At 36.7% G+C, this 24,364-nt stretch overlaps 1 long non-coding RNA gene across 1 annotated transcript in view; it reads left to right on the forward strand.

Moving 5' to 3' along the window:
- LOC137220702 (uncharacterized) overlaps positions 1 to 13,687 on the forward strand; it is an 89,940-nt gene extending 76,253 nt beyond the window's left edge. Inside the window, exons 2-4 of the long non-coding RNA XR_010941751.1 lie at positions 3,694 to 4,572; positions 5,089 to 5,214; positions 13,503 to 13,687. This is a non-coding gene — a long non-coding RNA (uncharacterized lncRNA). The remainder of the gene's footprint in view (positions 1 to 3,693; positions 4,573 to 5,088; positions 5,215 to 13,502) is intronic.
- Positions 13,688 to 24,364: the final 10,677 nt, after the last annotated feature.

Here is a 24,364-nt window from a genome sequence, read left to right on the forward strand (position 1 = left end):
CTTGAAGAAAAGACAGAAAAGAAAAACTATTATTCATGCCTTGACAGTAATTAGATAAATGGACACCTCAGGAACACTTTTTCATCCTCAGTTTCCACATCTGTAAAATGACATATTTGGACAATGTCATGGATCCCAAATAGTTTTTAATTTGTTCACTAATTCTGATTGAGAATAGTTTCATGGCACTGACTTTGTGATAATGAATATGCTGGTGCGTCTAGGCTCAGCTAGGAAAAGCATCATGTTCAGTTAGTGACATGTATCATGTACACAGGATAAGAGGTCATATATGAACCACACATTTTTCTACATATTAGGGGGCACATCAAAGACATTACTACCCATTTCATAAGTGGACCAATTGTTCTGTTTCAGAGGTCATTTCTAGCTCTGATCGTCAATAATTTGGGGGTCCTCTTATTCTTCTCCTTTTCTCTTGTTCATTCTTTCTAATATAACAACACATTGCTAGCTCCATTTCACCAAAATGTACTAATCTATAATAAACAATAACTTTTACACACTTGATTGGGAGTTTAAAAAATAGCTTAAGGGGTATGTGGAGGAAATAGATGGTCAGTTGGAGTACTTTATTTAGTTCACTGATTCTCAAAATTTTCCACCCCATAGTATAATACAAACAAAAGAGAATGAAATGCTTGAGGACCAAGTCTGTTTTTTGCTACAGATTCCTCAGCTATTCAGGGAAATTACACCTGACTATTAATTACCTGAAAATAAAATCTTTGACTTTTTTTTGTTTTTTAATTCCAGAAAACTAAATTATTTTATTATTCAAATGAGGCTCACTACTACTGTTTTCAATATATTTTAAAATAAATTTGTAAATTCTAAAGAAAAGAAAACAGCAAGAAATGGAAATTTGAACCTTAGTTCTTCATAGTATATTAGAGCTGATGGAGACCTTTAAAGCATCATTTTATCAATGCATCCTCCCTGTCCTCATAACTGCTGTATTTCTCAGTACCTAGCCCAGTGCTGGGTGGGCATGCATTAGGTGCTCAAAGGGCAAATATAGCTATTGCTTGAATGAATGAATCAACCTGCTCTTGGTCATCTACAGGTGGTACCTCAGAGACAAGAGCACACTTTGGTTGGAAGGGGAGAGGGGAGCATGCCTCCTCATCCCTCTCCTGAAAGGCTCAATTAATACATGGATTGAAAGTTAACTCTTCCTTCAAAGTACAACTAAAATAACGCCTCCTTTTTGAAGTCTTCTTTAATACATCTGAGATGTAATAAATCATCATTTCTCTATGTTCCTGTAACAGTTTTTTTTTCTTATTCCATCGTGACTGCTTTGTATTATAGGCAGTTGTTTACAAACTCCTAATTCTAAATTTTAAACTAATTGAGGGCGATGATTGGGTCCTACTCATTTTGTTAAATCTTAGAAGAATAATAAGAAAATATTGTTTTTTAATTAATGAAGAGACTTGAAGTTCAGTGATGGTCCAGTTAGAGTCCCCTAAATTAGTCAGAGGTGGAGATGAATCAGGGAAGGAAAGTGGAGACTCTGAAGTAGGTAACTATAGTACCCAAACCGTTTTCCTTCCAAGAGACCTCTGAAGCAATTTCTTCATTCAAACTGGAGTAGCAAAGAAAGTCAACACATTTCACATTTTTTGTCTGAAAGGTTTTCACTTCAGAAAAGAAAATATGGGTTATTCCTACTATGACTGATCTAACCAAAAAGAGATTTTGTTTGTTTGATTTTTAAAGTGTGTGGGAGTGATGCTTGGAATCATTAAATAAATACTGATTCTGAATGCAAATTTAGAGATAGAGTGATTGAATATTAAAGCTAGGTTGGATTCTGGAGATGACCCAAGTCAATTGAGTGATTTTCTAAGTGGGAAACTTAATCTCCAGAAGGATTTAGAGATTTGTCTGACAACAGAAATAAACAGCCCTGAACATGTAAGAAACTGACATAAGCTCATCTGGGAAGTTTTCAAAGTTAAAGCGACTTTTCTAGAAATGATGGGCAAATTTATCAGCTTTTCCAAGATGAGAAATCATATTTCAAGAATTCCTAAGTCATGTATAAACACTCAGGAGATCAAGGAAAAAATAAGGCTTTATTTTGAAAATATCTCTGCAGCCTGAAAATGAGAATAGAAGCTTTTCCTCAGGCAAAGGGAAGATTTCTAACTCCTGGAGAGCTAATAAGAGCCTCAGAAGGCAATGATAATAGACATTCTAAATTCTGTGGAACTTGAAGGCCCCTATAGCATTTGTGGACACTTAACTTATATTAAAAAATGTAATTCAGGGTTTCCTAAATTTTTATCTTTCCCTGCTTTCCTTTCTTCTATCTCCTTTACCTTATGATATTTATAAACATATGCTAAAGCATGCATTTCCAGTCTCTACTAGGTAAATATTTTTTCCACATTCTTAATTTAAAACATGGAAGAAACAACCACCTTTTCTTTTAAAAAATGTTAAATTAAGTTTCCTTTGGCTTGCATATAACATTTGATTAATTTTTTTCTTTCTGTGTGTCAGAACGTTTGTAGAAAGGGAAGTTTTCCACCCTACGTTAAAAAGGCTTTTAAAACAGGGCAAATGTAAGCTTAATTTCAAGTTGGCTGCGATTTCTGTAAACTCTTTCTTGTTTGTTTCATTTATAAGGACCATGTGAAAATTTGCTTAAAGGTGCAGGAAACTGGGCTTCAGGAGAAGCACTTGGTAGAGACAAATCAGTATTAAACTTAAATGATATGGATCAACTATTTTCCTTTACAATAAGAACTCTGCTTGGAAATCGCTTGCTATGACATGGACTTTAAGACTTTGGATTCCATCTGAGGTACTTGATTGAAGAAATTAAGAATGATCTCAACACAAGACTTCTTTGCTTATAACTTGCTCCTTAAGTTAGATAACACTTTATTCTCACAGTTTTGCACTACTTTTCAAGGACCGAACATTCCAGCCTCCAAGTGTTTGTCATCATTTGCACCCCCTTTTTCTAATTCTGATATACATCATGGTGAGATTGCACGCCAGTGGATCTGCTTTATCACACTTTAGGTGTAAAGATAGTCCTGAGAATTTTCCTAGTTGAATCTTAACTGTCAGTTAAATATTTTTCTAACCTAAATTATGCAAAACCCAGATGATCTTCAGACCTAAATATGGTTTATTACAGGTTTGTATTCCCTATTGGTGTTCATTGCTTCTGCCATAATTGCTTTCCCTGCTGGAGTTATGGGTTTGAATCATGGCCATAATACCTAGTTATTTACAGAAATGAAGATAAAGTAGGAGAGGCTGATCATTTCAAAAGAAGAAACAGTAATTAGGCTATAGAAAAGCTGGATTGTTTGTTGAGAAATTTTTGTCCAAATAAGAACTCAAAAGTTATTTATCTTTAAATTTTTATTTATTCCCCTCCTATTAAAAAAAAGCAGCAGCAACAACATAGCTCGGACACTAACTCTTCCTAGCTATGCACTGTTTTAATAATTTACTTCATACAGCTCTAATTCCTGTAGAGAACTCAGGACTGTGCAGTTATCATTGAATTAGCTTGTATAATTTATAATAAAACAACAGACTTAAGGCTGTTTACTTCTTCACAACTAAAAGGGAAAAAAAATTGTCCTACAAAGTTCATCGTTCTGTGATTTATAGTGATTTCTTCTTTTCCTTCTCTTGCAGTTTCCTTCCTGGTTCGTCTACTATAATACATCCCACATGGTCATGGTTTCAAATTGCACAATTATTTTATTGTAGTTTGAATCAAATTCAGGGTGAAAGTTATATAGACTTTTGATATTAGAAAATATGTAAATGAGATAGTATCATTCATATTATATATTGAGGCATTTCAGGAACAAAGAGGTCAAATACTTGGTTGAAAGTCAGTAAGTCAGTTATAGCATCTCTCATTACTCAATTAGCTTAGCCCAGTTTGAAAATGTAGTGCCATTTATGCATGTTCTCTTTGTTTGATGCACTTTCAGTTGGTTAGCACTCTCCAGGCCTTCTAATCTGGAGTTACTCTCCTTTCTTATTAGGTCTTCAACTTTCATATAGAAGTCAGATTCATACATTCATTCTAGGAGTAAATACTTTTTATTTGGTAAATAATGTTTATTTGGTAAATAATGTTGAACTCAGCATTCTGCCAGGTACTCAGGATTCAAAGATGAGCAAAACAGATTTGATTCGACCAAGAGTTGCCATCTGGTCATTTGTCTCTTTGTTTAATATCTGAATCCTCCATTAGACTGTAAGCTTCATGGAGTCAGATGTTTTTCTTGTGTACCGTTGTATGTCCTCTGGCCAGTAGAGTGGTGCTATAATATTAACTGAACGAAAGAGGAGAGGAGTAGTACGAGTTTAAGTAAGACAATTTTGGCTGTGGAGAGGGGAGGGAAGAGGGAGAATTTGACACTCAAGGCACTGCTAGCATCAGTCTTGGCAGTGCTCTGCTGCCAAAGGGAGTGGAAAGGTCCCGGCAGAAGAAAGACGGAAACCCCCAGCAATGTGAAGGCCTGAGAGAACTGTCTCAGAAAAACATCCATTACCAAACAGGTAAGCAATAGTTACAGGAAGATGGCTTATTTAGAGAGCAAAGATCATTTGGAAACAGGTAGGAGAAGAGAGAAGCAACCACAAACCCATTGTTGATGGGATCAGTTGGAACGCAGTTTTAAGTAAAGAAAAGCTCTGCTCAGCACGTGTATTCCACATCCCAAAGGCTTTAGTAAAAGTCTCTTATCCCCTACTAAAAGATGGAATGTGCCTGTGTTAAAATGACCAAATTTAAAATTCTCCAATTGAAGTTCTATGAGAACTTTTTCCAAGGTTATACCCTAATGATTAAGCAATCTATAAAAATAATGGGTGTAAAGATGATTTGTGTGTGAGTGTGTGTGTATATAGCAAGTGTGGGCTATAATGGAATGACATTAAAATATTATGGTTCTTACATTGTATGCTTTTCCTTTTCCCTCATTCCCACCTGTATTAGAGTTCTCCAGAGAAACAGAGTCAATAGGATGCAATGGGTGGATCTACATATCTATCAATTTATTTACTTATTTTAAGGAATTGGCTCATATGATTATGGAAGAATGTCAAGATCTGAAGCTGACAAGCTGAAGACTCAGGAGAGCCAATGGTCAACTTCCAGTCGGAAGGCAAGAGAAGAGCTGTGTTCCAGCTCAAAGACAGGTAAGTGCAGAGAGCTAATTCTTTCTCCCTTACTCTTTTTTTTTTTTTAACGTCTTTATTGGAGTATAATTGCTTTACAATGGTGTGTTAGTTTCTGCTTTATAACAAAGTGAATCAGTTATACATACACATATGTTCCCATATCTCTTCCCTCTTGCGTCTCCCTCCGTCCCACCCTCCCTAGCCCACACCTCTAGGTGGTCACAAACCACCGAGCTGATCTCCCTGTGCTATGTGGCTGCTTCCCACTAGCTATCTATTTTACGTTTGGTAGCATATATATGTCCATGTCACTCTCTCACTTTGTCCCAGCTTACCCTTCCCACTCCCCATATCCTCAAGTCCATGCTCTAGTAGGTCTGTGTCTTTATTCCCATCTTACCCCTAGGTTCTTCATGACGTTTTTTTTATTCCTTAGATTCCATATATATGTGTTAGCATACGGTATTTGTTTTTCTCTTTCTGACTTTTTCTTTTTCTTTTTTTTTTTTGCGGTACGCGGCCTCTCACTGTTGTGGCCTCTCCCATTGCGGAGCACAGGCTCCGGACGCGCAGGCTCAGCAGCCATGGCTCACGGGCCCAGCCGCTCCGTGGCATGTGGGATCCTGCCAGACCAGGGCACGAACCCATGTCCCTGCATCGGCAGGCGGACTCTCAACCACTGCGCCACTAGGGAAGCTCTCTGACTTTCTTCTTAATGTTCTATTCACGTCAACAAATTCGATGAGGCCCGCCTCCATTGGGGATGACAATCTTCCTTACTCAGTCTCCTGATTCAAATGCTAATCTTACCCAGAAACACCCTCATACACACTTGGAACAATGTTGAACTATCTGGCTCCTGTGGGCCAGTCAAGTTGACATACAATTAACCACGACAAACCTTTTATCTAGAGGTATGTAAGGAAATAACCAAGATACACTCTAATCCTACCATTTTTACAACATAATTTTGCAGTTTTGAATGAATGAAGTTTTGTAGTCTTTATTATTAGTGCACCAGAACACACTAAAATGTCCGTATGCCATCATCATCAGCGAAGTAAAATACAACAATCCAGCCAACTAACATTTTATAGCTGTGATATCCACAGGAGGTGGTATTTAATGACTCAATGAACCTGCCTGGAAATAAGAGATGTTTAAAATTATAAAGGTTGCTATTGATTAGATTGAATGTTTGTCAGACTATTTAGCAAGGTAGACCACTAGTTTATAATATTCAAATTGAGGATATTTATATATTAATGAACAACATAGCAAAAAGTAGTGATTTCCTTTACTGGAAAGAATCGAGACCTTTTAAAATTAAGCTTTTTGGGGCTTCTCTGGTGGCGCAGTGGTTGAGAGTCCGCCTGCTGGTGCAGGGGACATTGGTTCGTGCCCCGGTCAGGGAAGATCCCACATGCTGCAGAGCGGCTGGGCCCGTGAGCCATGGCTGCTGAGCCTGTGCGTCCGGTGCCTGTGCTCCACAATGGGAGAGGCCACAACAGTGAGAGGCCCGCGTACCAAAAAATAAATAAATAATAAATAAATAAAATTAAGCTTTTATGACTTAGTTATGTTCAAATATGTACATTCCCATTCAAAGCAGCACCTCTGGAGAAAAACGTACTGAACAATGCTGCTATTGTTCGGAAGAGGTTCATATTACCACACAAGGAAATATTTCTAGCTGTTTAATTATTTTCTCCCACCTCTGAAACCAGCAGAATTTTTCCATGTAATTTCTTTTCTTACTTGTCTTGGTGCTAGTGACCTTTGGCCATTACTTGGTAGAAGGTTCACCCTTACTTAGGATGTCAAAATAATGAACCACAGCTTTGAAGGTAAACCAAGAGAAGTTCCAAGACAGGACTAAGCAGTAGCAGCACTACTGAACTATATATATGTGCAGCCCCATAACACTAACTTGAAGGCAGGTGGCGGGAAAGAAAGGAAATGGGGATGAGAATCTGAAAATGTTATTTTCAGCTATGCTGCTGACTTCCTGGCAGAATGGATGCTCCTCTTTTCCCTCCTCTCCTCCTCCTCCTTCTCATTGTTTGACACATGTGTGGTTCCAGCTGAATTAATTCAACTCTACCTCCAAGAGTGTGTTCCGAAGGACTCAAAGGCAGGTAATTCTAATTTCTCGTCAGAGTTCTTGTTTTTTTTTTAAGAAGATGTTGGGGGTAGGAGTTTATTAATTTATTTATTTTTGCTGTGTTCAGTCTTTGTTTCTATGCGAGGGCTTTCTCTAGTTGTGGCAAGCAGGGGCCACTCTTCATCGCGGTGCGCGGGCCTCTCACTATCGCAGCCTCTCTTGCTGCAGAGCACAAGCTCCAGACGCGCAGGCTCAGTAGTTGTGGCTCACAGGCCTAGTTGCTCCACGGCATGTGGGATCCTCCCAGGCCAGGGCTCGAACCCATGTCCCCTGCATTAGCAGGCATATTCTCAACCACTGTGCCACCAGGGAAGCCCCAGAGTTCTTATTGAAGCGATTGATAGTTAACCAGTTACCACGCCTAAGATAACAGGTACATAGTTTTCGGTTGTTATTTTGTTTTACCAGATTTATTCCATCAGACTAAAGAGAAGGACTTTTACTCTATACTTAGGGGAAAGATAGGACAAAACACATTGCCCAGATTGGGACTGGCAGCTTTGTTGTGTAAGGACAAATACAAAATAAAAATAAGAAGCCTAAATTTTCCTGTTGAAAATAAGACAAGTGACTTTTCTCCTTATTTTCCTGGAGCATTTACCTTAGGAAACTGTAAGTTCTTTCTCTGCCTGTTTGAAGGTGTGTAAATCCTTTTAAAAGCCAAATAAGACTTAGGCCGGCTTTGTGACCCCAGAATGTCTTTTTCAAGTACCTGAGAGCCATCTCTTTGATGGCTATCTCTCAATTTCTGTGTGAAGGTAGGAGCCTAATTTTGGCAGGGACACTCACTCTAAATAGCAAAATTACCTCTGGTCATAAAGATATGAGAATTTTACTGTTCCTTTGAATAAAGTCAATTAGCTAACCCAGATGGTCACCCCCCATTACCAAGTGAATTTAGGATGAGCTATATGTGACAAATTGTGCTGTTCTCTTACTTGACTAGTTATTTATCTTGAGAACATGTGTAATGGATTGTATCTTCTTGGCTATATAAAAGGGTGAGATTTCTGTTTGCCTTTGCAATCTCTTAGTGACTCTCTGTGGTGCATGTCACATTCTGGTATAATGCTTATTATATTTCCCCAATAGTTGTGACCATGAGGAAAGCCAGTTTGAGGATAAAGCCAACATGTGGAGGAAGACAGGGCTAAGAGAAGCACAGAAAAATGGAGCTAGTGCCTTGGCTGAAATATTGCTGAATATTTAGACTTTCTTTAGACTTCTAATTAAATGAATGAAGACATTCCTTTAAGGACTTATCCCAGGGGTTAAATATGTGTGGGAAATGCTCAGAATGCTTTCAGTTGTGAGTAACAATACACCTAATTCCACCTGGCTTGAGAATCTAAAATGCCTATGAACATCATGTAGGACTAGTGTTTTAAACAACACTCTTGAAAAGTTAATTGTCTATTTATTTAACAATTTTAATCATCACAGAGCCTTTCCTTTGAGATATATCATCACTTATTTAACCAGTTTACTCTTTAGGACATTATTTACAGTTTCCACTATTATAATAAATGTACACTTTTTTTTTGTTTGTGTGCATTTCCATATGCCCATCAGTGACCATGTTCTCAGGATAAATTCCTAGAAATCCGTTTATTACGTTTAAGGGTATACAGACTTTTATAGCTTATTGAATGTAAATTTTTGAAATATCAGGGAAAAAACTGGACTCTAGTACTAATTCTCATAACTGAATAATTCTTAAGCAGCATGACTCAATGGCCTAATAAAAAACAATTAGGAATAAATGTCGACTATAGTAACATGATAACATAGATTTTGTTAGAATAAAAACATAAAAGAATGAACAATGGAAAAATAAAGCATCAAATGATCATTTTAACTCTTCTGCATATAAGGAAGACCGGGTTTACACTTTTACTGGTGATCCTTCCTGAGAGTAGCACATACTATTTGGCTAATAATATAATCTAATTCATCCACACCTGAGAAATTTTATTTTCACATATTCCTCTCAGAAGGAACTAAAATGAACTGGATCAGTGTAATGACAAGAAAAAGAAAACAAAAAAAAAAAGCAGAGTTTTGATTCCAGGTTAAAAGTAAAAATTGATACTTATACCCATGTCTTCTTAAAATGATGTTCCAGTAATTTCAATTTGCTTTAACCTAAAAACAATTTTTAAAAAGTGTGTTTCATTGTCTCACTATGACTATAAGTCATATTGGTGTAAATAGGATTCTGTTCCTTGTAGTTTGGGGAATGAATTTTGAAGTTTGAGCACAGCTGTAAGTAAGTTAATTATAATCTTTGTTGCACTTAACCCATCACAACGTATGCTTAAAGTTTGCAAAAATAGACTGAAACATCATCTCCTGCCAGAATGGGAATTTTTTACATCATGCCTATTGAGCAGATGCGCTGAACATATGTAGATAGTCAATGGCTAAGAGTTTGGTGGCTGTCTATAGAAGCAAAGGTATCTTTGTCATGGGGATGTTAGTCTTTGGTTTTTTTGGTTAGGTCAACCTCTATGCATTTGGTTTTCCTGATTATATATAATGAGGATACTAAACCACAATTTCTGAGGCTTTTTTTTGTCATTATATTTCCATTTGGTTCAAGTAACCAGAGGAGAGAAATATAAATTCTAACAATGACATATTAGGAAATATTCATATAGAAGATACAATCTGTGCTCAGTATTGAAGAATGTTTAAGGAAGGTTTTAACGGGCAGAGATACCAATGCATAACCCTTCAATGAGGAATAGATGGATGGAACTAACACAAGTGGAAAAGCTACTTAAGTTGGGAAAAGACCAAATTATCTATATTTAAGGCTCTTGGTACGATTATGGATTATTTTAGTTTAAAGTTTCTCTCAGCATTGTTTTCTAATTATTCCATGTAAATTAAGCCACTTAGAACTAGTGATGCTAATTTATTTTGGTGCTGTATCATAGTCCATTGTATATATGTACTATGATTTAATTATCTATCCCTTTATTGACAGGTATTTGCATTATTTTCATTTTCCCCTATTACAAACAATGCTAGTGGATGTCTCTGTGCATATATCTTACGTGAATATGTGAGAATATGCTGAGAAATGGAACTGTTGGGCTGTAGGATATGCTTATTTTCAACTTGAGATATTGCCAAATTACCCTCCAAACCCAATTTATACTCCCACTAGCTGTGTATGAGATTTTCATTCCCATATCCTATCATTTGGAGTTAATATAATTTTTCCAATATAATGGATTTGAAATGACATCTCATCTTGTTTTGCATTTTCTTTTCTCCACCACTAATGATGTCTGTATCTTTCTTCTTTGTCTTCTTCCTTGAGTTAGCCATACCCATATCCTTTGTGCCTTTTCTATGGGATTATCATATTCTTATTGACTGATAGAGATTATTTGAATTTTTTCTATTGCCTGTAGTGCATGTTGGTTGTATTTTTCAGTTTATTTCTCTTAACTTTATAGTCCTTTTTACTGTAGCAGTTTTGTTTTTGAGGAAAACAAACTTTATGGTCCTTGTACTTTTATGGTCCTTTTTACTATAGCTGTTTTGTTTTCAAGGAAAACCTTCCCCGCCCAAATTTTATAATAGTATTTATTATAGTTTTAAAGTTTTTAAAAAATTTTCTTGTTTAGGTCTTTGTCATATACCTAGTAATTTTGTGCATGGTTTGACACAGGCATCTAATTTTATAATAGAAATGGATTGCTCTGACACTGTTTACTAAGAAGTAACTACTTTTCCCCTCTGATTTTTAATGCCTTCTCTTTTTATTCTCTTATTCAGTGCTCTATTTTTTCCTATTGATCTATCTTTCCCTGAGCCAATAGCACACATTTTAATTACTATAGCTTTATAATGTCTCGATATCTGATTAAAGCAAGTCACTCCAACCTGTGCGCCTTCAAAATATCATGCTTAATCTGGTCTTTAGCTCTTTCATGTAAATGTTAGAAATTGCTGGAGACATTACAAAGGATCTTGATTATAATTGCATTGTATTTTGTGATTACTTATGAAAAATATGACTGAAGATGTAAATTCCTTTCAAATTAAAGGTTGTCCATGTATCTTACCATTCAGACATTTTCAGGTTTATCCAGGTATAATTTAGAGTAAAATATACTCTTTAGGTGTGCAGTTAAATGAATTTTTGACAAATGTATCAAGTCACATAACCACTATCTCAGAATATAGAACATTTCCATCACTTCCAAAAGTTTGGGGCTAACCTGCTCCCCTACCACTATCTCCTGGTAACCACTGATCTAATGTCTGTCCCTATAGTTGTGTCTTTCTCAGACTATCAATCAATCATATAAATGGAATCATATTATGTGTCTGACCTTCTTCAGGTAGCATAATGCTTTTAAGATATGTCCATGTCATTTTATGTAACAGTAAATTCACTTTTTAGTGCTGGGTGATATTCCATTGAATAGACATACCATATTGTTTCCAGTTTGAGTGATTATGTAAAAAAGTAGTCCTAAATATTCACTCACAGATTTTGTGTGGACATATCTTTTCATTTTTCTTGGGTAAATACCTAGGTGTTGAATTTCTGGATCATACAGTAAGAAAGAGTACTTTTAACTTTATAAAAACACTCATATTCATGATATGTACTTTCCAGATTTTTCCTTTATTTTATAATATCTTTATTAAAAATAATGTTTTCATTCCAGAATATGCCCCCTCAACATACTGTATTAGGTATTTGGCAATATGTTAACAAGATGCATTGGCTTTAATTTCTATATAGCATCTGTCATTTTATCTCAGATAATGACAATGCCAGGAGGTTTGAGTTAGATGAAAAGTACTTAATGTTTAGCATTTCTAGATTTAAATCTTAGCCTCGCACTTCTCATCTGTGTGCTTTTGAGTGATTCATTTTAACTTTTAAAGTATTAGTTTCCTCATCTTTTAAATGGAAACAGTAATATCTGATTTTTCTAAATTGTTAGTAAAGATCAAAGGAGATAATGCAATGCTAGTACTATACAAATAGGAGTTGGTGTTGGTGAATTTCTTTCCCTTATCCTTTTAAACCTCTATATGAAAAATGAGACTCTGATCAGATTACATAGGAAAGAGAATTTCTAGGATAAAACCATTTCCTCTACTAGTTAAAGTTAACATTTGCTTTAATTATGGTAAAAAACTTAGTTATTAAAAAGCTTAATTAGTAGCTAAAAGTAATTATTATCATAAGATACGACATGTATTAAGAGCAAGACAGGTAACATTAAAGCCTTCTCATTTATACTATCTCTGTATCATATCTTGCTCTGCTTTAAATATTATTTTGTTAATAATTGCTTTACTCATTTATGGGAAAAAATGCTTGAGAAACTTCCAAGTACCATACAATGTGCAAGCCACTCTAGAAGACAAGATTTCTGTCCTTCTATTCCAGTAAGGAATTTAGGCATATGAATTAACAATTACAATGCAACGTGATACATGCTGTTGCAGAGGCCTCTACATTTACTACTGATTTGCTGAGGTGGGTAGATAAAGTGTCAAAACTGGTAAATGAACTTCTCTATTATTTTCCTCAGGTTGATTGATGGAGAAGGAAAAACTAGCATATGAAAGGTATAGTGATGTGGCTAAAAAAGCACTTTGATTAGAATTGTATGTTGTTTGGTATGGGACACAGTGTGTGCTGAAGAGTTGTGAATGATTAAAGGGTAGCCAAGCGACCAAATTATTAAGTGCCACATATGCCATATTAACATTTGGTGGAATGTTCATGATAGAAGTTGATCATCTTAAAAATTCCTGTCACTATTTTAGAGAGATGATATCTTGCCTTGGAGTTCTCCCAAAGTAGAACCTGAGGCAAGGGCTTTGGTGCAGATAGTTTACTCAGAAGTTATCCTAGGAATCAGGAGGAAAGGATGGAGGAGAGTGGGACAGGGAAGGAAGAAAGCCAAAAACAGTAATGTTGCTGATTTTTTTTTAACTTTTTAACCGTGTTGCTGATTTTTGCTGCTCTAGGCAGTAGAGGGTCGATCCTGCAGGGACCTCTGAGAAGCACAGAGAATGACTTCCAGAACAATCTATCTAAAGGATAGGGGCTGGGACATTTATCCATTGACATGTATTCCATTGAATGTTTCCCCAGGGATGTTAACTTCCCAGAATATCCAGACTGTACCTGCCAGTTGCCTGAGTAGCCTCCACAGCTTCAAGAAAGACCCAAAGCAAAAAAGTGAAAAAATAATGGACATGCTTAGCATGGAAGTGTATGCTACAACTATGACTGAAATCTGAGCAGTATATTAACTCATTTGCTGCAGATGAGAAAACAGAGGTAAGATAAAGTCTAGGTTTTTTGTGTTTTTTTTTTTTTGCGGTACGCGGGCCTCTCACTGTTGTGGCCTCTCCCGTTGCGGAGCACAGGCTCTGAACACGCAGGCTCAGCGGCCATGGCTCACGGGCCCAGCCGCTCCACGGCATGTGGGATCCTCCCAGACCGGGGCACGAACCGTGTCCCCTGCATCGGCAGGCGGACTCGCAACCACTGCACCACCAGGGAAGCCCAAGCCTAGGTTTTAGTTATGCTGCACACCACCATGTGATCTGACTCCAGGATCTGTTTTGCTCACAGAATTTTACTTGCTTTTCAGTTAAAGCAATTATTGAAAATATTTTCACTTTATTCATTGTTAGTTTGGATTCCCTGAGCAGCAGACACCAAGATGGAATTAAACATGCAAGAGCATTATTAAGAAAATGCCTGCGAGTTAGAAAAGGAGAGGGAGCCAGCTATTGGAAAAGCCATGAAGAGTGATATCACCAGGATGGCAACATTGGTCAATCCTGACTTCCCTCTCCCTCATAAGAACAACAACTAACAACTGTTGATGGACAAGACCATGAAAATAATCCTAGAACTTGGAGTTGAAGCTGAAGCAACTCTCTGTACCATAGGAACCCAAACAGACTGCATTAGAAGTGTGAAAGGAGTAGCTACACATTGACTACATTGCCCTTCCCCCAGGCCAGTACACCAAGAGGTCTCCCTTGAGCCTACGTTTCCTCTAGTGGGAAAGAGAGCCGGGGGTGACATCAAGCTCTTACGGCATTGTGGACTGCTGTGCCGGAGTCTCTACTCTGGTTTCACTCCATGGGGATAGCACAGGGATCACAGAGGAATCTGTGGGGCTCAACCACTGGGAATCTGATTGATACTGCAAAGAGAGGAGGGGCTTCCAACTAACCAGCCAAGTTCCTACCTGCAGGGCTCAAGTAGTAGTCCCAACAAGTGGTTTTGCTCATCTGCAGAACCAAGTCAGGGGCAGAGTCTGACCAGGGAATTTGGCAGGGTGCAGGTCTTCTTAATTCAGGTCCCCAAACAAAGAGTTCTGCTGTCCATAGAGCCTGGTCTGTCCATAGCCAGGCAGGAGCCTGAATCATACTCCCACTCGCTACAGAGTGTGGCCCTGAGTCCCATCTGACAGGAAGGGCTAGTGAGAATACCTGGAAGCTACATAACCCAGCAACTATTAAGTGGAGAAGCAGGTGGAGAGAGCTATTGGCCATTAGCACAAAGCCAGTAACAGGCATGGAGGGTTCCCTTGCTACAGCCAGGTAGGGGAGTTAATTCATAGTTCCATCAGCTGCAAATTATAGCTCCTAGCCCCTCCCAACCAAAAAGCCTTCTGAAAAATTTTGGAGCTGCCAGATGTAGGCCCTTCCAGTTTCAGCCAGGCAGGAGTCAGCCCCGTTCACTGCAGAGCATGGCCCACAGAGCAAAGCCAGTGGCCCTGTTCAACCAGGGAACTTGGGGCACGGATTGGCTTAAGTTAGTTAAGATCACAAAGAGGATTAGCAGCCTTGAAGCTGATTCTCCTGCTGCTGCTTCTCCTGCTGCACCCAGGTAGGGAAATTAATTAATATGTAACCCCACTTACAGCTGAACACAGCCTTCAGACTACCTGACTGGGAATCCTACCAGAACACATGGGAAACTGTAGGTCATTTAACAACACTGATTACAGTGGCACTTAGAAAGCATAGCCGCAGATTTTTACCTGTCTGCGGAGCAAAACCAGTGGCCTCACCTGACCAGGATATTTAGTACATACTCTTGCCTGATTCAGGTCCCAAAACAATGAGCTGCACAGGCCCTGGGTCCCGTTCCTGCTGCCCTGCCAGGTCTGGGAAACTACTCATAGACCCACTTACTGCTGAGTATACTACCTAGTCCCCCGTGTTTAGTAAGCCTGATGGGAGAATCCCGGCAACTACAAAGCCAATCCTATAGTCACACTTGGGCAAGGAACCAAGCCAGCAGACATGTTCAGAACCCCCAAACTGAAGTTACTAGAGAAGAACTGTGTCTGCCAAAGTGAACCTACAAAGTCTGGAAAAGGAAACTACTACTTACTCAGATGCACAGATACCAATGTAAGGAATCAAGGATCATGAAAAAAAAATCAGGTAATTATGACAGCACCAAAGGAAGCTAATACAGCTCTAATAACTGACACTAAAGAAATAAAGAGCTATGAACTATCAGAGAATTCAGAATAATTTTCTTTAAAATGTTCAGTGAACTCCACACAACTAAATGAAATTAGAAAAGCAATGCATGAACGAAATGAGAAATTCGACAAAGAAATGGAAACCATCCAAAAAACAAAAACCCAAAAACCCCAGAAATCCTAGAGCTAAAAAGTACAATAACTGAACTGAAGAATTCACTAGAGAGCTTCAAAAGCAGACTCAGCCATCAGAGGGAAGAATCAGCAACTTGGAAGATAGGACATGAAAATTGAAATTATTCAGTCAGAGGAACAAAGAGAAAAGAATGAAAAAGAGTAATGAAAGCTTACAGGACTTATGGGACACAATGAAAAGAAACAATATTCACATTATGGGAATTCCAGAAAAAGAGAAAGAGAAAGGGACATAAAGTGCATTTAAAGCAATAAAGGCTGAAAACTTCCCAAACCTGAGAGAGCAATAGCTATCCAGATCCAAGATGCCCAAAAGACCCCAGAAAGGTTGAACCTGAAAAGGGCTACGCTGAGATACATTAAATTGTCAAAACTCAAAGACAAAGATGGAATTTTAAAAGCAGTAACAGAAAAGAGAGAAGTTACATACTAGGAAACCCCTATCAGACTATCAGTGGATTTCTCAACAGAAACTTTTCAGGCAAGAAAAAGCACTGTCCTTCAGAAAGGAAGGTGGGATAAAGATTTTCCTCAACAAACAAAAGCTTAGGGAATTCATCATCACTAGACTTGCCTTACAGAAAATGCCAAAGAGAGTTCTTTGGAAATAAAAGGACACTAATTAACATCATAAAAACATTAAAAGGGAGTATAAAACTCACTGATAAGGGTAAATATAGTCAAAATTGGATTCTGTAATGAGGTAATGGTGGTGTGTAATTCACTTACAACTCTAGTTTAAAAGTTAAAAAAACAAATGTAAAGTAAGCATAAGTACAATAATCTCTTATCAGTTACACAATACAAAAGATATGTAAATTGTAACATCAAAAACCTAAAATGTGAGGGGAAGGAGAAGTAATAGTGTAATGCTTAGGAATTCTATTGAAGTTACTAGTTGAAAACAGGGTGTTATATTTTATGTAAACCTCATGGTAATCGCAAGGGAAAACCTGTAGTAATTACACAAAATAACATGATATGAAAATCAAAGCATACTTATACCACAAGATATCAAACAAACAAATGAAAAAAACACAACAGGATAAAAAAAGAAAGGACAATGGCTCTTCTAAACAACAAGAAAACAATTAACAAAATGACAATAGTAAGTTCTTATCAATAACTACTTTAAATAACTACTTTATCAATAACTACTACATTTAAAGTAGTTATTCTATTCTCTAAACTGGAGTTAATCTATTCTCTAATCTGGAGAATAGATTAAATTCTCCAGTCAAAAGACATAGAATAACTGAATGGATGTAAAAACTAGATCCAACAATATGCTTCCTACAAGTGACTCACCTTAGCCTTAAAGATACACAAAGTCTGAGAGTGAAGCAATGGAAAAACATAGTTCATGTAAATGGTCACCAAAAAAAGCAGGATAGCTATACTTATATTAGAAAAAAATAGATTTAAACTAAACATGGTAAAAACAGACAAAAAAAAGTCATTATATAATGATAAAGGGGTCAATATATCAAGACAATATAATAATTGTAAATATTTATGAGCCCAGGATTGGAGCAACTAAATACATAAAGCAAAAGCTAACAGAGGTAAAAGGAAAACAGCAGTACAATAATGGCTGGGAACATTAATACTCCACTCTCAATAATAGATCATTCAGACTAAGAATCAAAAAGGAGACAGTGGATATAACAATACTACAGACTATTTGTACCTAACAGTCATGGACAGATCATTCTATTTGACAGCAGCAAAATATACATTCTTAAGTGCACATAAACATCTTCTAGGATAGACCACAAAACAATTCTTAGCAAATTCAATAAGACTGAAATCATAACCGATAACTTTTCTGACCACAATGATATGAAACTAGAAATCAATAACGAGGAAAACAAAAATTTATGAATACCTGGATATTAACCAACACTCTACCGAACAACTAATGGACTAAGAAATTAATAGGGAAATAATAAAATATCTAGAGACATGAAAATGGAGACACTACATACCAAAACTTATGGGATGCAGCAAAAGCAGTTCTAAGAGGAAGTTCATAGTAATAAACAATTACATTAAGAAAGATCTCATCTTAACTCTGTCTTAAGGAACTAGAAAAAGAACAAAATGAGCTCAAAGTTAGCAGAAGGAAGGGAATACAAGCAAACTGTTTTATTTCCTTTGCCTTATTGTGCTTTGCACATACTGCAAAATTCTGTTGCAATCTAACATGAATCAAGTCTGTCATACCCTTTCCCAACAGTATTGTTTTTAATTAAGGTATGCACATTGTTGTTTTTTTTTTTAAGACATAATGCTATTGTATGCTTAGTAGACTACAGTATAGTGTAAGCATAACATTTATATGCACTGGGAAACCAAAAAATTTGTGTGACTCACTTTTATGCAATATTTACTATATTGCAGTGGTTTAAAACCAAATGTGCAATATCTCCATGGTATGCCTGTAGTAAAGATTAGCACAGAAATAAATAAAATAGAGAACAGGAAAACAATATAAAAGATTAACCAAACTAAGAGTTGGCTCTTTGAAAAGATAAACAAAATGGAAAAATCTATAGCTAGATTAACCAAGTTAGAAAAAGGAGACCCAAATAAAAATTATAAATGAAAAAGGAGACATCAAAACTGATATTACAGAAACAAATAAATCATAAGAGGCTACTATGAACAACTATACACCAACAAATGAGACAACCTAGAAGAAATGGAAAACTTCTTAGAAACATATAAACTACCAAGACTGAATCAGGAAGAAATAGAAAGTCTGAATACATCAATTAATAGTAAGGAGATTGAATCAGTAATCTAAAATATTCCAGTGGGGAAGATCCTAGGACCAACTTTACCACATATTTAAAGAAGAATTAATGCCAATTCTTTTCGAACACTTCCAAAAAACTGAAGAGGAGGGAACGCTCCCAAATTCATTCATGGTGTCAGCATCATCCTGACACCAAAGTCAGGAGAGTATGCTTCCAGAAAGTATGCTTCCAGGGATATTGGTCTGTAGAAAACTACAGACCAATATCCCTGATGAATACAGATGCCAATATTCTGAATAAAATACTAGCAAACTGAATTTAACAGCATTTAAAAAGGATTATTTACTGTGATCAAGTGGGATTTTTACTTGGGATGTGACATACGGAAATCAATTCAACATATGGAAATCAATGTGATATATCACATTGACAATGAAAAAAGATTATACGATCATCTCAATACATGCAGAAAAAGCATTTGACAATATTCAACATTTGTTCATGATAAAAACTCTTAACAAATCAGGTATAGAAGAAACCTCAACATAATAAAGGATGTATATGATAAGCCCACAGCTGACATCATACTCATTAGTGAAAGGTTGAAAGCTTTTCCTCTAAGATCAGGAATAAGACAAGGATGCCCACTGTCACCATTTCTATTCAACATAGTTCTGAAAATCCTTGCCAGAGCAATCAAACAATACAAAGAAATAAAAGGCATCAGAATGGGAAAGGAAGAAGTAAAATTTTCTCTGTTTGCAGATGAACTAATTTTACATATAGAAAATCCTAAATACTCCACCAGAAAATTGTTAGATCTAATAAAATGTTCAGTAAAGTTACAGGATACACAATATATCAAAAATTAGTAGCATTTCTATACACTAACAATGAATTATCTGAAAAAGAAAATGATCCTATTTGTGATAGCATCAAAAACAATAAAATACTTTGGAATAAACTTAACCAGGGAGGTGAAAGACCTCTTACTCTGAAAACTGCAAGACATTGATGACAGAAATCAAAGACAACTAAATAAATGGAAAGGTACCCCATGTCCATGGATTGGAAGAATTAATATTGTTAAAATAACCATACTATCTAAGGCATCTACACATTCAATGCAATCCCTATTAAAATACCAATGGAATTTGTCACAAAACTAGAACAAATTATTCTAAAATTTGCATGAAAACTCAGAAGACCCCAAATAGACGAAACATTCTTGAGAAAGAAGAACAAAGTGTGAGGCATCACACTTCCTGATCTCGAGTTATACTGTAAAGCTACAGTAATCAAAACAGTGTAGTACTGTCATAAGTACAGACAAATAGACCTATGGAACAGAATTGAGAGCCCAGAAATAAACCCAAGCATATACAATCAACTAGTATTTGACAAGGGAGCCAAGAATACTCAATGGAGGAAAAGGCAGTCTCTTCAATAAATGGTGCTGGGAAAATTGGATATTCACATGTAAGAGAATGAAACTAGACCCATCTCTTATACCACTCACAAAAATAAACTAAAAATGGATTAAAGACTTAAACATAAGACATGAAGCCATTAACTCCTAGAGGAAAAAAATCTCCTTGACATGGGTCTTGGCAATGAATTTTGGGTATGACACCTAAAACATAAGCAATAAAAAAATAAGTGGGACTACCTCAAACTAAAAATTATCTTCACAGCAAAAGAAACAATCAACAAAGTGAAAAGACAACCTATTGAGTGGGGAAAATATTTGCAAACCATATATCTGATAAAAAATTAATATCCAAAATATATAAAGAACTCATACAACTCAATAGCAAAAAACCAAATCCAATTAAAAAATGGGCAAAGACCTGAGTAGACATTTCTCCAAAGAAGATAGGAAAGGCCAATAGGTACATGAAAAAATGTTCAATATCACTAGTCATTAAGAAAATGCAAATCAAAACCACGATGTGATATCACCTCATGCCTGTTAGGACAAATGCTAGCAAGGATATGGAGAATAAAGAACCCTTGTGCACTGTTGGTGGGATGTAAACTGGTACAGGCACTTTGGAAAACAGGATGGAGGATCCTCAAAAAATTAAAAATGGAACTATCATATGATCTAGCAATTATACTTCTGGGAATACATCCAGAGAAAATGAAAACACTAGCTCAAATAGATATTGGCATCCCCATGTTCATAGCAGCTTTATTTACAATAGCCATGACATGGAAACAACTTAAGCACCTATTGATGGCTAAATGGATAAAGAAGTTGTGGTTTTATATACAATGGAATATTATTCAGCCATGGATAAAGAATTTGTGGTTTTATATACAATGGAATATTATTGAGCCATAAAAAACCAAGGAAATCTTGCCATTTGCAAACACATGGTTGGACCTTGAGGGCGTTATGCTAAGTGAAATAAGTGAGACAGTGACAGACAACTACTGTATTATCTCACTTATATGGGGAATCTTAAAAAAAAAAAAAAACTTTTGGAAAAAGGTATCAGATTTGTTTTAACCATAGCGGGGAAAGGTTGACATGGAGAAGTGTGGTCAAAAGGTACAAACTTCCAATTACAAGACAAAGAAGTACTAGGGATGTAATGTACAGCATGATGACTGTAGTTAACACTGCTGTATGATATATCTGAAAATAGTTAAAGAGTAAATCCTAAGAGTTCTCATCACAAGGAAATTTTTTCTCTCTTTTATTGTAACTATGTGAGATAATGGACACTAACAAAACTTATTACAGTAATCATTTCACAATATATGTAAGTCAAACCATTATGCTGTGCACCTTAAACTTTTACAGTGACACATGTAAATTATATCACTATAAAACTGGGGAAAAAAGCCATCAGACCATGAGGTACATTCACTCTTGTGGAAGAGGAGGGGAGGAAGGAATATGGGACAGAAAAGACCTTAAGACTAGAACAGAGTTTTAAGATAATTTTGGCAAAGTTGATGAGCAGTCTTCAAACCAAGTTGCCCATTAATATAGTCCTGAATTTCTCAGGGATGGGCCTGCCTCAGTACCCCTACCAGGCTTAGTTACCAGCTGTGGACAGCCTGTCAGAAGCATGGCTTTGGTACCAACTTATTGATGGATTTCAGAGAGAAGCAGCAGGTGTCAGTTAATTACACTCCCTGCACTGGGAAAGCTGAGAGGCAAATTTTCATCACCATGTTTATCCTTTTGGAAAATGAAGGGACAATATTGTGAATCAAAATAAGGTATCAGCTCTTCATATTTTACTTATATCAAGTAGAAGGCAATACACTCTGATCCTTCTAGAAGGCTCTACTCAAATTCTGCCTAAAAGAGAGAGTGTTGCATTCATCCTTAAGAGAGCACAGGTTTCCCCATTGTGGAACCACGAATTGGTACAGCTCCCAAAATATACTGGAGCTGGTACTGCTCCAGCTCAGTTCTAAGAAGTATATAGAACACCTTGGACCCCAGAACAGAAGAACCTAGGAGCAGAAACTCTATCCATGAAGTTTATTTCTGTATCTGGAGTGTCTAACCATTCACATAACTCATGTGTTGCTGGCACTTACTGTTAAAGTATTTTTTGCCCCCCTAAAATATCCTTTATCTGTATTGTCTCCTAGAGTCTCTAGGGAATATCCTTCATCTTCACGACCAAATTCTGTTAGCTACTACAAAGCATTTGATTTTTTAACTTCTTCCATTCCAGTCACCTTCCGCTGGGCACCACCAACACTTACTTCTTGCAGCTGTTTTTTTGGGGGGGGGGTTCTAGGATGCCAAAACTGTGTGTGAATGCTTTAGTGAAATAAAGCCATATGTATTCATGCAGAAATGAAGAGAAGGGCTCTCTCTGTTTAAAGTTAAATATTTATATATTAATTAAAATTACTCAAAAGGTAAAATATTATTCTTGTGATACCAAGGTTTATAGAGATTTCAGTGGAAAAGATTTTGTCAGCACTTTCATATGGTTCTTTTCCCTCTCTATTTTAGAAGGAGATAATAAGAGTTCACTAGGAATTATGTCAAAAGACAAATCTTTGGATTCAAAGAACTGGAAAGATATCCCATGCTCTTGGATTGGAAGTATTAATATTGTTAAAATGGCCATACTATCCAAAGCAATCTACAGATTTAATGCAATCCCTATCAAAATACCCATGACATCTTTCACAGAACTAGAACAAATAATCCTAAAATTTATATGGAACCACAAAAGGCCCAGAATTGTTAAAGCAATCCTGAGGAAAAAGAACAAAGCTAGAGGCATAACACTTCCAGATTTCAGACTATATTACAAAGTTACAGTAATCAAAACAGTGTGATATTCACACAAAAACAGATATATAGATCAATGGAACAGAATAGAGTGCCCAGAAACAAATCCCACACCCTATGGTCAATTAGTCTATAACATAGGAGGCAAGAATATTCAATGGAGGAAAGACAGTCTCTTCAACAGGTGGTGTTGGGAAAGCTGTACACCTACATGTAAACCGATGAATCTAGAACACTGCCTCACACCATATACAAAAATAAACGTTAAATAAATGGTTTAAAGACCTAAATATAAGACATAACACCATAAAAATCCTAGAAGAGAACATAGACAAAACATTCTCTGACATAAATAGTAGCAATATTTCCTTAGATCAGACTTCTAAGATGATATAAATAAAAGCAAAAATAAACAAGTGAGACTTAGTCAAACTTAAAAGCTTTCCCACAGCAAAGGAAACCATCAACAAAGACAACCTACAAAACGGGGAAAGATATTTGCAAACAATGTGACTGACAAGGGGTTAATATCCAAAATATACAAACAGCTTATACAATACTGAAAAAGCAGCCCAATCACAAAATAGCCAGAAAACCTAAATAGACATTTCTCCAAAGAAGACATACAGATGGCCAATGGGTGCATGAACAGATGCCCAGTATCACTAATTATTAGAGAAATGGAAGTCAAAACCACAATGAGGTATCACTTCAAACCAGTCAGAATGGCCATCACCAAAAAGTCTACAAATAATAAGTGGTGGAGAGGGTGTGAGAAAAGGGAACCCTCCTACACTGTTGGTGGGACTGTAAATTGGTGCAGCCACTATAGAAAACAGTATGGAGCTTCCTTAAAAAACTAAAAATAGAGCTGCCACATAATCCATCAATCCCACTACTGGGCATGTATCCAGAAAAAATGGGAACTTTTATTTTTTTTAATTTATTTATTTTTGGCTGCATTGGGTCTTTGTTTTTGCTTGTGGGCTTTCTCTAGGTGTGTTGCAATGTGTGGGCTTCTCATTGTGGTGCCTTCTCTTGTTGCGGAGCACGGGTTCTAGATGTGCGGGCTTCAGTAGTTGTGGTGGGCAGGCTCAGTAGTTGTGGCCCACGGACTTAGTTGCTCCGCAGCATGTGGGATCTTCCTGGACCAGGGCTCGAACCCATGTCCCCTGCATTGGCAGGTGGATTCTTAACCACTGCACCACCGGGGAAGCCCGTAAAAATGGAAACTCTTAATTTGAAAAGATACATGCTCTCCAAT

This window comes from Pseudorca crassidens, chromosome 3, assembly GCF_039906515.1.
Source record: "Pseudorca crassidens isolate mPseCra1 chromosome 3, mPseCra1.hap1, whole genome shotgun sequence".
NCBI classification, from domain to species: Eukaryota; Metazoa; Chordata; class Mammalia; order Artiodactyla; family Delphinidae; genus Pseudorca; species Pseudorca crassidens.